The 8,645-nt window shown below is 45.9% G+C and overlaps 1 non-coding gene across 1 annotated transcript; it reads right to left on the bottom strand.

The window, feature by feature from the left end:
• Positions 1-2,640: 2,640 nt before the first annotated feature.
• On the bottom strand, positions 2,641-2,747 carry LOC133094214 (U6 spliceosomal RNA). Its single transcript, XR_009701427.1, has one exon. It is a non-coding gene; the product is annotated as a U6 spliceosomal RNA (small nuclear RNA).
• Positions 2,748-8,645: the final 5,898 nt, after the last annotated feature.

Genomic DNA, 8,645 nt, shown 5'->3' with positions numbered 1-8,645 from the left:
AGGTTTTGTGTTTCTAGGAATTTGTCTATTTCATCTAAGTTATCCAATTTGTTGGCATACAGTTATTCACAGTACTCTCTTATCATCTTTTTTATTTCTGCAGAATTGGTAGTTAGGTCCACACTTTCATTTCTGATTTTAGTAATTTGAGTCATCTCTCTATTTTTCTTGGTCTATCAAGCTAAAGGTTTGTCAATTTTGTTGATCTTTTTGAAGAACCAACTCTTGGTATAATGAATTTTCTACTGTTTTTCTATTCTCTATTTTGTTTATCCCTGCTCTAATCTTTATCAGTTTCTTCCTTCTGGCAGCTTTGGGTTTAGTTTGTTCTTTTTCTAGTTCCTTAAGTTAGAAAGTTAGGTTGTTGGCTTGAGATCTTCCTTGCTGTTTAATGTAAGCATTTATAGCTATAAATTTCTCCCTTAGCTTTCGCCGCGTCCCATAAGTTTTAGTATGTTGTGGTTTTGTTTTCATTCATCTCTAGTTATATACTAATTTCCCTTGTGACTTCTTCTTTGATCCATTGATTAAGAGTATGTTGTTTAATTTCCACAATTTTGTGTTGTTTAACAGTTTTTCTTCTGTTATTAATTTCTAACATCATCCCATTGTAGTCAGAGAAGAGTCTTTGTACGATATTTATCTTTTCATATCTATTTTTTTAATATATTTATTTATTTATTTATTTTTGGCTGTGTTGGGTCTTCGTTGCGGTGTGCGGGCTTCTCATTGCAGTGGCTTCTCATTGCGGAGCACAGGCTCTAGGCGCGCGGGCTTCAGTAGTTGTGGCACGTAGGCTCAGTAGTTGCAGTTCATGGGCTCTAGAGCGCAGGCTCAGTAGTTGTGGCGCACGGGCTAAGTTGCTCCGCGGCATGTGGGATCTTCCCGGACCAGGGCTCGAACCCGTGTCCCCTGCATTGGCAGGCGGATTCTTAACCACTGCGCCACCAGGGAAGTCCCTGTCTTTTCATATCTATTGAGACTTAATTTGTGGCCTAACATGTGGTCTGTCCTGGAGAATGTCCCATGTGCACTTGAGAAGAATGTGCGTTCAGTCGTTGGGTGGAGGGTTCTATATAGGTCTGTTAGATCTGGTTGGTTATTGCATTAAGTCCTCTATTTCCTTACTTATCTTCTATCTAGTTTTTCCATACACTATTGAGAGTGGGGGTTTGAAGTCTATTACTGTAGAACTGTCTATTTCACCCTTCAGCTCTGTCAGTTTTTGCTTCATTTGCTGGTCTGTTATTAGGTATACAAATGTTTACAACAGTTATAGCTCCTTGCTGTATTGAACTGTATTGAACATTTTGCTAATACATAATGTCCTTCTTTACCTCTTGTGATCTTTTTTATTTAAAGTTTATTTTTTCTGATATTAGTACAGCCACCCTGCTGTCTTTTGGTTACTATTTGCATGGAATATCTTCTTCCACCCTTTTACTTTCAATCTATTTGTATCTTTGGATCTAAAGTGAGTCTCCTGTAGACAGCATATAGCTGGATTGTGTATTTTCATCTATTCTGCTAAGCTCTGTCTTTTGACTGCAGAGTTAATCCATCTACATTAAAAGCAATGATTGATGAGGGACTTACTTCTGTCATTTTGCTATTTGTTTTCTATATGCCCTATAGCTTTTTTGTCCCTGCTTTCCTGCATTACTGTCGTCTTTCGTGTTTAGTTGATTTCTTGTCATGAAATGTTTAAATTCCTTTCTCATCTCCTTTGGTGTATATCCTATAGCTATTTTCTTTGTGATTACCATGAGGATTACACTTAGCATCCTAAAGTTATAACACTCTAATTTGAATTTGTAGCAGCTTAACTTCAATAACATACAAAAATTCTGCTCCCTTACAGCTCCACCCCCACTCCTTTTCCTTGTCAATTTCACAAAATTACATCTTTATACATTGTGTCTCACAGGGCCCTCAGGCTCTGTTCACTTTTCTTCAATCTTTTTTTTTTTTTTTCCTGTTCCTCAGACTTGATAATTTCAACTGTTTTATCTACAATAGCACTGATTCTTTCTTCTGCTCAAATCTGCCTTTGAATTCATCTTTTCATTTGGAGCGGTAAGCTCCATTTGAAGCTTTGTAAGCTCCAACTTTTCATTTCAGCTCCATTTGTAAGCTCCAACTTTTCGTTTCAGTTGTAAGCTCCAGAATTTATTTTTGGCTTCTTTTTAGGTTTTCTTTATTGGTCTCTCTTTAGGTCTATTTATTGATATTTCCATTTTGTTTGCATATCATTTTCTTGACTCTCTCCACATCCTCCTCTAGAGCTTTGAGCCATCTTTAAGGCAGTTGCTTTAAAGTCTTTGTTTAGTAGATCTGCCCTCAGGTCTCTCAGAGACAGTTCCTGTTGATTTTTTTTTTTTCCTTTGAATGGACCCTGTGTCCCTGTTTCTTTGAATGCCGTGTAATTTTTTGTTGAAAACTGGACATTTGGATCTAATAATGTGGTAGCTCTGCAAATCAGATTCTGCCCTCTTTCCCAGCATTTGCTGGGTTTTATTGTTGATTTGTTTATTGTTGTTGTTGTTGTTGTTTTTTTGGAGTATAGTTTCTTTACAATGTTGTGTTAGTTTCTGCTGTACAGCAAAGTGAATCAGCCACACGTATACATATATCTCCTCTAAAAATATGGAACGCTTCACGAATTCACATGTCATCTTTGCTCAGGGGCCATGTTAATCTTCTCTGTACCATTCCAATTTTAGTATATGTGCTGCCGAAGTGAGCACTATTTGTGTGTGTGTGTGTGTGTGTGTGTGTGTGTGTGTGTGTTTTTAATTGTTGTAGGCTGTCTCTATGCTCTGCCTGAGGTGTAAACTTAGTCTTCTCAGGTCTTTTCTGAGCCTTTCCCTGGGTATATACAGTCACTTTCTAGTTTTCCCCATATATGCAGTTGTTTTTGGATGTTCTAATCTTTAACGTCTGGCTCCAAAAGAGGAAAAAGCAGAAAACGAAGGACGATGAAAAAAGATGCCAGCCCTTTAAGTGCTCTGGCAGTCACTTTGGTCTGAGGGGGAGGGACTTGCAGCGATGGGGGAGGTACAACGATGGCTAACCCCCCTCTGTGGGCCCCTCTGGGGTCGGAAGCAGCAACCTGCCGTCAGATCACAGCCGCCTGTATTTGGGGGCAGAGTCCTGTTTCCCACCCTAACTCCCACAATCTATGCAGGTGGCTGCGAGGGCGCAGCTGCCTGCCCTGGGCTGGTGATGGGGGTTGAGTAGCCACTACTGTGCAAGAGCTGAATTTTACCAAAATTAACCGCAATTTACAACCCAGCCCTTCCCCCTTGAAGTTGCAAGGCTTCAACAGACTCCAGATTTCGAGAACAGTTCCATCATTCAGATGCTGCCGGTGCAATGGTCCAGGTGGGGTGACAGATTCTGCCACTTCCTACTCTGCCGTCTTCCCAGAATCCTCCCACATAACTCTGGGTGCCTCCTGCATGGGGGAGAGAGGAGGCTCAGGGACGTAAAGATGAAGAAAACTGTGTCTTGTCTCAAGGAGACAACAACTGCACATGGGGGAGGTTGGACTTTGGAGCCAGAAAAACCAGTGCAACCCCTGGCTCTGGCGCTGCCAGCTGTGTAACCCTGGCCACGTCCCACGTCTCAGGCTCCTGACCCAGAAAGGGTGATAACAGTAACTGCTGTGAAAATTCAGCAAAATGGCCCATGAGAGCACCTCCCGTGGTGGTCAGCAAGTCAGCAGCTCAGCACTCAGGAAATCATTTTCTTCCCATCTCCATGGAAACAGCCCTCAAAGTCCTCAGGCTTGCTCTCCGCCAAATCTGAAGCTCTCAGAGGGGAAACCATTTTCAAAATCAAGAGTGACCACTCACAGCTGATTGCCCCAGCCTGCTGTGGTCCCATGGCTAGGTGTGCCCTGTGCCTGCCAGGGGACAAGCCAGACCTGCCCAACAATAGGTAAAACTTAGGAACTAAATAGGAGTTCCAAAACATTTAAACCTGAAAATTTAATCCTGGGTCTCCATCCATCCAATCAATCCATCCAATCCATCCATGTGATCAATCCATCCAATCAATCCTCCAATTGTGCTGTGACCACACTCACACACCAGGAAGGACATGCATAGGCATGCATCAGGCAGGGCACACACAAGGACAGTCACAGCGGCTCAGATGCAGTGGCCCAATGCTCCAGCCAGCACAGCTGTAAGGCAAGGCATCCTCCCAACAACGTGATGAATCTCATGCCGTGATGCAAAATGAAAAAGCCAGACACAATGGAGAACATAATAAAGGATTCCATGCATATCAAGTTCAAAAAAGACAAAACAATATATGATGTCAGAAATCGGGGTTGTGGTTACAGGGGAGTGGAGGGGAGTGAGCCCAAGAAGACTCGAGGAGCGAGGGGCTTCTCCTGCTGCTGGCGCCCTGTCTCCTGACTTGGGAGTGGACTACACATGTGGTCGCGACAACGAGAAATCAAGCTTGGCGTGCGCTGCGACAGACAGGCCAACTTACATTTTCAGGTTAAAAAATAAAACTAGAAAGGGCTGGGGAGCAGGATTCAACGGGCACAGGCTGTTTGTTCTGGACCAGAAGCAAAGAGCATTTGGCCCAGCGTGCAGTGCCGAATCCCAGCACAGCACTCCTGGTGAACACCCGCTGCGGCACTGAGAGCAAACCTCGCTGCCCCAGTGGGGTCTGGGAGGGACATCCGTGGATGCCCGCTGGCTCTGCAATTAGAGGGGACAGGCAGCTGGCGCACGGACATGGGAAGTCCCGAGGGCTCAGGTGGCTGATCCAGACACAAATCATATGGGCATGACACGCTTTACAACAGATGTAGACCAGACATCCAGCCCTTGCATGAGAATGCATTCCAGACTGCTGCACAGTCTCAATAAAATGATCTCTGAGCTCTGCATCACCGCCCTCCCCCAGTGCAGGTTACCTCTGGTTACCTGGGCATCCCCCCACCTGGCTCCCCAGCCTGACACTCAGTAAGAGAAGGTCAGAGAAAGAGGCAGGACAGTCTGTCCATATGGGGTTGCATTGCTGCAGGTCTGCGGCACCTCTTGACAACTTCCTATGACCTATACTTCCCTTCCCTCAATACATGTAGATTAAGAACGGGCTTAGAATTGCAATAACGATCCAAAAGCTTGTATCACTGACCAGCTTTGTATCCTCAGAGCTGGCACACAGTGGGAGCTCAGTAATTATTTTTTCAGTGATTTAATATAGTTTTCTCCAGTTTGCAATTTTACATATAGCAATATATACAACACACATATTTCTTAATCTGTATCTAATGAGCTAACATTTATTAAGAGCTTATTATGTGCCAAGCCCTGTTCTAAGCAAGACACAGATGAATATATGTAGTTTCTTCTACGTGTAATTTTCACGACTCTAGCAAGTGGGCATTCCTATTGCCCTCCCTGTATGGATGAGACACTGGCAGAGGTGAGTTATGTATCTCACCCATGATCATAGTTGGTTATCTCATCTAAGCCTTCTGCTACAGACTGTCTGTGTCTCCCCACAATTCATATGTTGACATCTTTCTTCTTATAAATTAATTAATTAATTTATTTATTTTTGGCTGCGTTGGGTCTTTGTCGATGTGCACGGGCTTTCTCTCGTTGCGGCGAGCAGGGGCTACTCTTCATTGCGGTGCACAGGCTTCTCATTGTGGTGGCTTCTCTTGTTGCGGAGCACAGGCTCTAGGTGCATGGGCTCTAGGCACGCGGGCTTCAATAGTTGTGGCATGCGGGCTCAGTAGTTGTGGCTTGCAGGCTCTAGAGTGCAGGCTCAGTAGCTGTGGCGCATGGGCTTAGTTGCTCCGCGGCCTGTGGGATCTTCCCAGACCAGGGATCAAACCTGTGTCCCCTGCATTGGCAGGCGGATTCGTAACCACTGCGCCACCAGTCAAGTCCCATACACTGACATCTTAATGCCTGATGTGATGGTGTTCGGAGGTGGGGCCTTTGGGGTGATGAGGTCATGAGGGTGGAGCCCCCATGAATGGGATCAGTGCCCTCATTACTCACAGTGCAGTGGCTCTTGGGAACCTGTTTTCATGGAAACAATCTAGGTCTTCCTGCCGCCCAGTTCCCTAAGACCACTTATTTCATACTGGTTCCCTCAGCACTTGGGATGCTGTACCACCCATCTTGCTGCCGTGAATAGCGACTTCCAATGGCTTTCAAACGTGTGGTTAATGGTGATCGCAGATGCAAATGTGAATGACAGTTCCTCTTCTGGCCGTGTTGGATTTACTGTTGGAAATTTCATGTAGGACAAGGCATCTTCCAGTCTTGTCTCCAACCAGCCTCCCCAGCTGTGATCACTACACTCCCAGAACTCTCTCAATGTTGCCACACCCATGCCCTCCACACTGCCACCAGTGGGAGGCCAGGAGAGGGGCCAGGGTGCAGCCAGAAGAGACGGCCCATTTGCACAAGGAAGGTCCATGCCTTTTCCCACAGGGTGAGCCTGACATAATTGCCTGGATCGCAGACCAGAAAGGATAAAGGTATGGGAGCAAGGGTCTCACAGCCCTCAGGGGAGATGGGTGTGGCCACTCCCAGGACTGCCTGCTGACAGCCAGGGGGGGCACACAGGGCAAAGGAGGCCCCCCACCATCTTGCTGCCCTTGGGTGCTTTCCCTGAGCAGTGGAACATGGAAGGGCGAGCAGAAGTTGGGCATGCAGACACACACACACACACACACACACACAGACATACACACACACATACACAGGGCTGCAGCCCATGAGCGAGGGATGCACTGGTCAATCCCAGGAGGTAGAGTATAGAGGATAACGAAGTGCCCCAAAAGGGAAAGATGGGGATCGGCCATTCCCAAGCATGAGAAGTACTTGGAAAATTCAGAGGAAGGCACTTCAAGGTGTGGGGCCCCGGGGAGGGTTCCCAAACCACTTTTATTTGCTGAACCCGTCAACCTACGCCCGAGGCATGGGGTTCCACTTGCCCTGGTCCAAGCGTGGTCCTGGGGAGGTACTGGTGTCAGGGGCCCAAGGAAAGTCTCCAGGGATGGAAGCCCTCAGCTTGGTTTGAATGATGGTGTGTGGTGTGCACGTCTGTCAGTACCCACCCAACAGCATCATGGAGCTCTCCGTCTTTCCGTGTGTAAATTAACCCCCGCCCCCAGATGCAACCAATCCCACGAAGGCAGGACAGGCAGCCACTGGTCCCACCCGGCTCCCCTTCCTGTGGACTCCCTCCTGCGGCCCTCCCCTCTCTCCTCCTTATCAACTGCCCCGCCTCTGCCACTCCATTCCCATAAACACACACCAGGCCAGGTACCTCCCATGTTTAATAAGTGTCCCACGGACGTCCTCTTCCTGTTCCAGGACCCAAGCCAGGCTCCCACACTCCCCCGGGTTGCCGGGTCCCCACTCACCTCCACACTGAGGCTGTCCCCAGTCCACCCGTCCATAGTGGCCATGACGCCTTGGAAGGGTGAGCCCTGTAGACTGTCCCTCCAAGAGGGCTTGTCTGACATTGTTTCATGGGTTACTCATGTTGGCAGGCGCTCCACAGCCATGACGTCAGGTCCTGCTCAGTGCATCAGGCAGGTCAGGGGGTGTGTGGTGTCCACAAGCCTGATTTACAGGGGAGGCTGACCTTGATCACCAGGCTAGGGGGTGTCTGCTGGGGGTTTCCATTGTAAAGGTATAGTTTCCCTTTGTAATGAATAAATATCTTGGAGGAGGTTCTTTAAAACTGTGCAACTGTCCTGTTGCTCCCCAAACTTTTGCCCTCTGAATTGAGCATCCATCGGTGGGTCTTGCTGGCAATGATTATTATGGTGGCATGTGCCTAGTGGTGATTTTGAATTTCAGTCCTTCCTTTTACATTTTAATTGGAACTCTTCTGTAAGGAAGAACTGTCTCTCCTCCACCATTTATTTATTTATTCAATACTTTATATGAGCTTGTGGATACCTATTTTATGCTAGGGTTATAATACAACTCAATCACCATTTATTTAGTTGCCCAGATTATCCTAGATTTGGCCTTTGGGAACTCCTGCAAGTTGGTTCCTGTGTACTTTCAACAAATGCCCCTCTTTTTCAAGCAATTCCTTATGTTCTCGTTCCACAAGATGTTTCAGGCTCAGCTTGTATTTCCCTAACACAGTCCTGGAATCAACCAGTTCTCCAAGGATCCTTGGTTCCTTACATTGGAGAATGGTGCTTAAACACTAAGATTTGGGTGCCAGGTGAGCTCATTGTGACTGAGATGGCATTGTCTTTGAGCAACGAGAGCTAGAAAATATGTATATATGCTAACCCAAGCATATGCATACTCTGTATTAATTTCTGTGTCTACATGTCTACATACTCCTATATCAAAAATCATAGATTCACACCGATTTCTCAGATGCAATCCAACACCACCAGGTTCCTTGCAGCTCTCCCCTTTCCTTATTTGCAACGTCTTTCTACAACAGTAAGAATCCTGGCCTCCTTCTCCATCATGTATTTAATTATTTATTCAGTCCTAATGTGCACACAGAGTAATTTTTTTTACAAGATATTAAATATAATTCCCTGTGCTATACAATATATCCTTGTTGTTTATCTATTTTATGTATAGTAGTTTGTATTTGTTAATCCCATACTCCTA

Source organism: Eubalaena glacialis, chromosome 6, assembly GCF_028564815.1.
Source record: "Eubalaena glacialis isolate mEubGla1 chromosome 6, mEubGla1.1.hap2.+ XY, whole genome shotgun sequence".
In the NCBI taxonomy this organism is placed as follows: domain Eukaryota; kingdom Metazoa; phylum Chordata; class Mammalia; order Artiodactyla; family Balaenidae; genus Eubalaena; species Eubalaena glacialis.
Note: the sequence above shows the minus strand (reverse complement) of the source record. Positions and strands in the feature narration are given on the sequence as shown.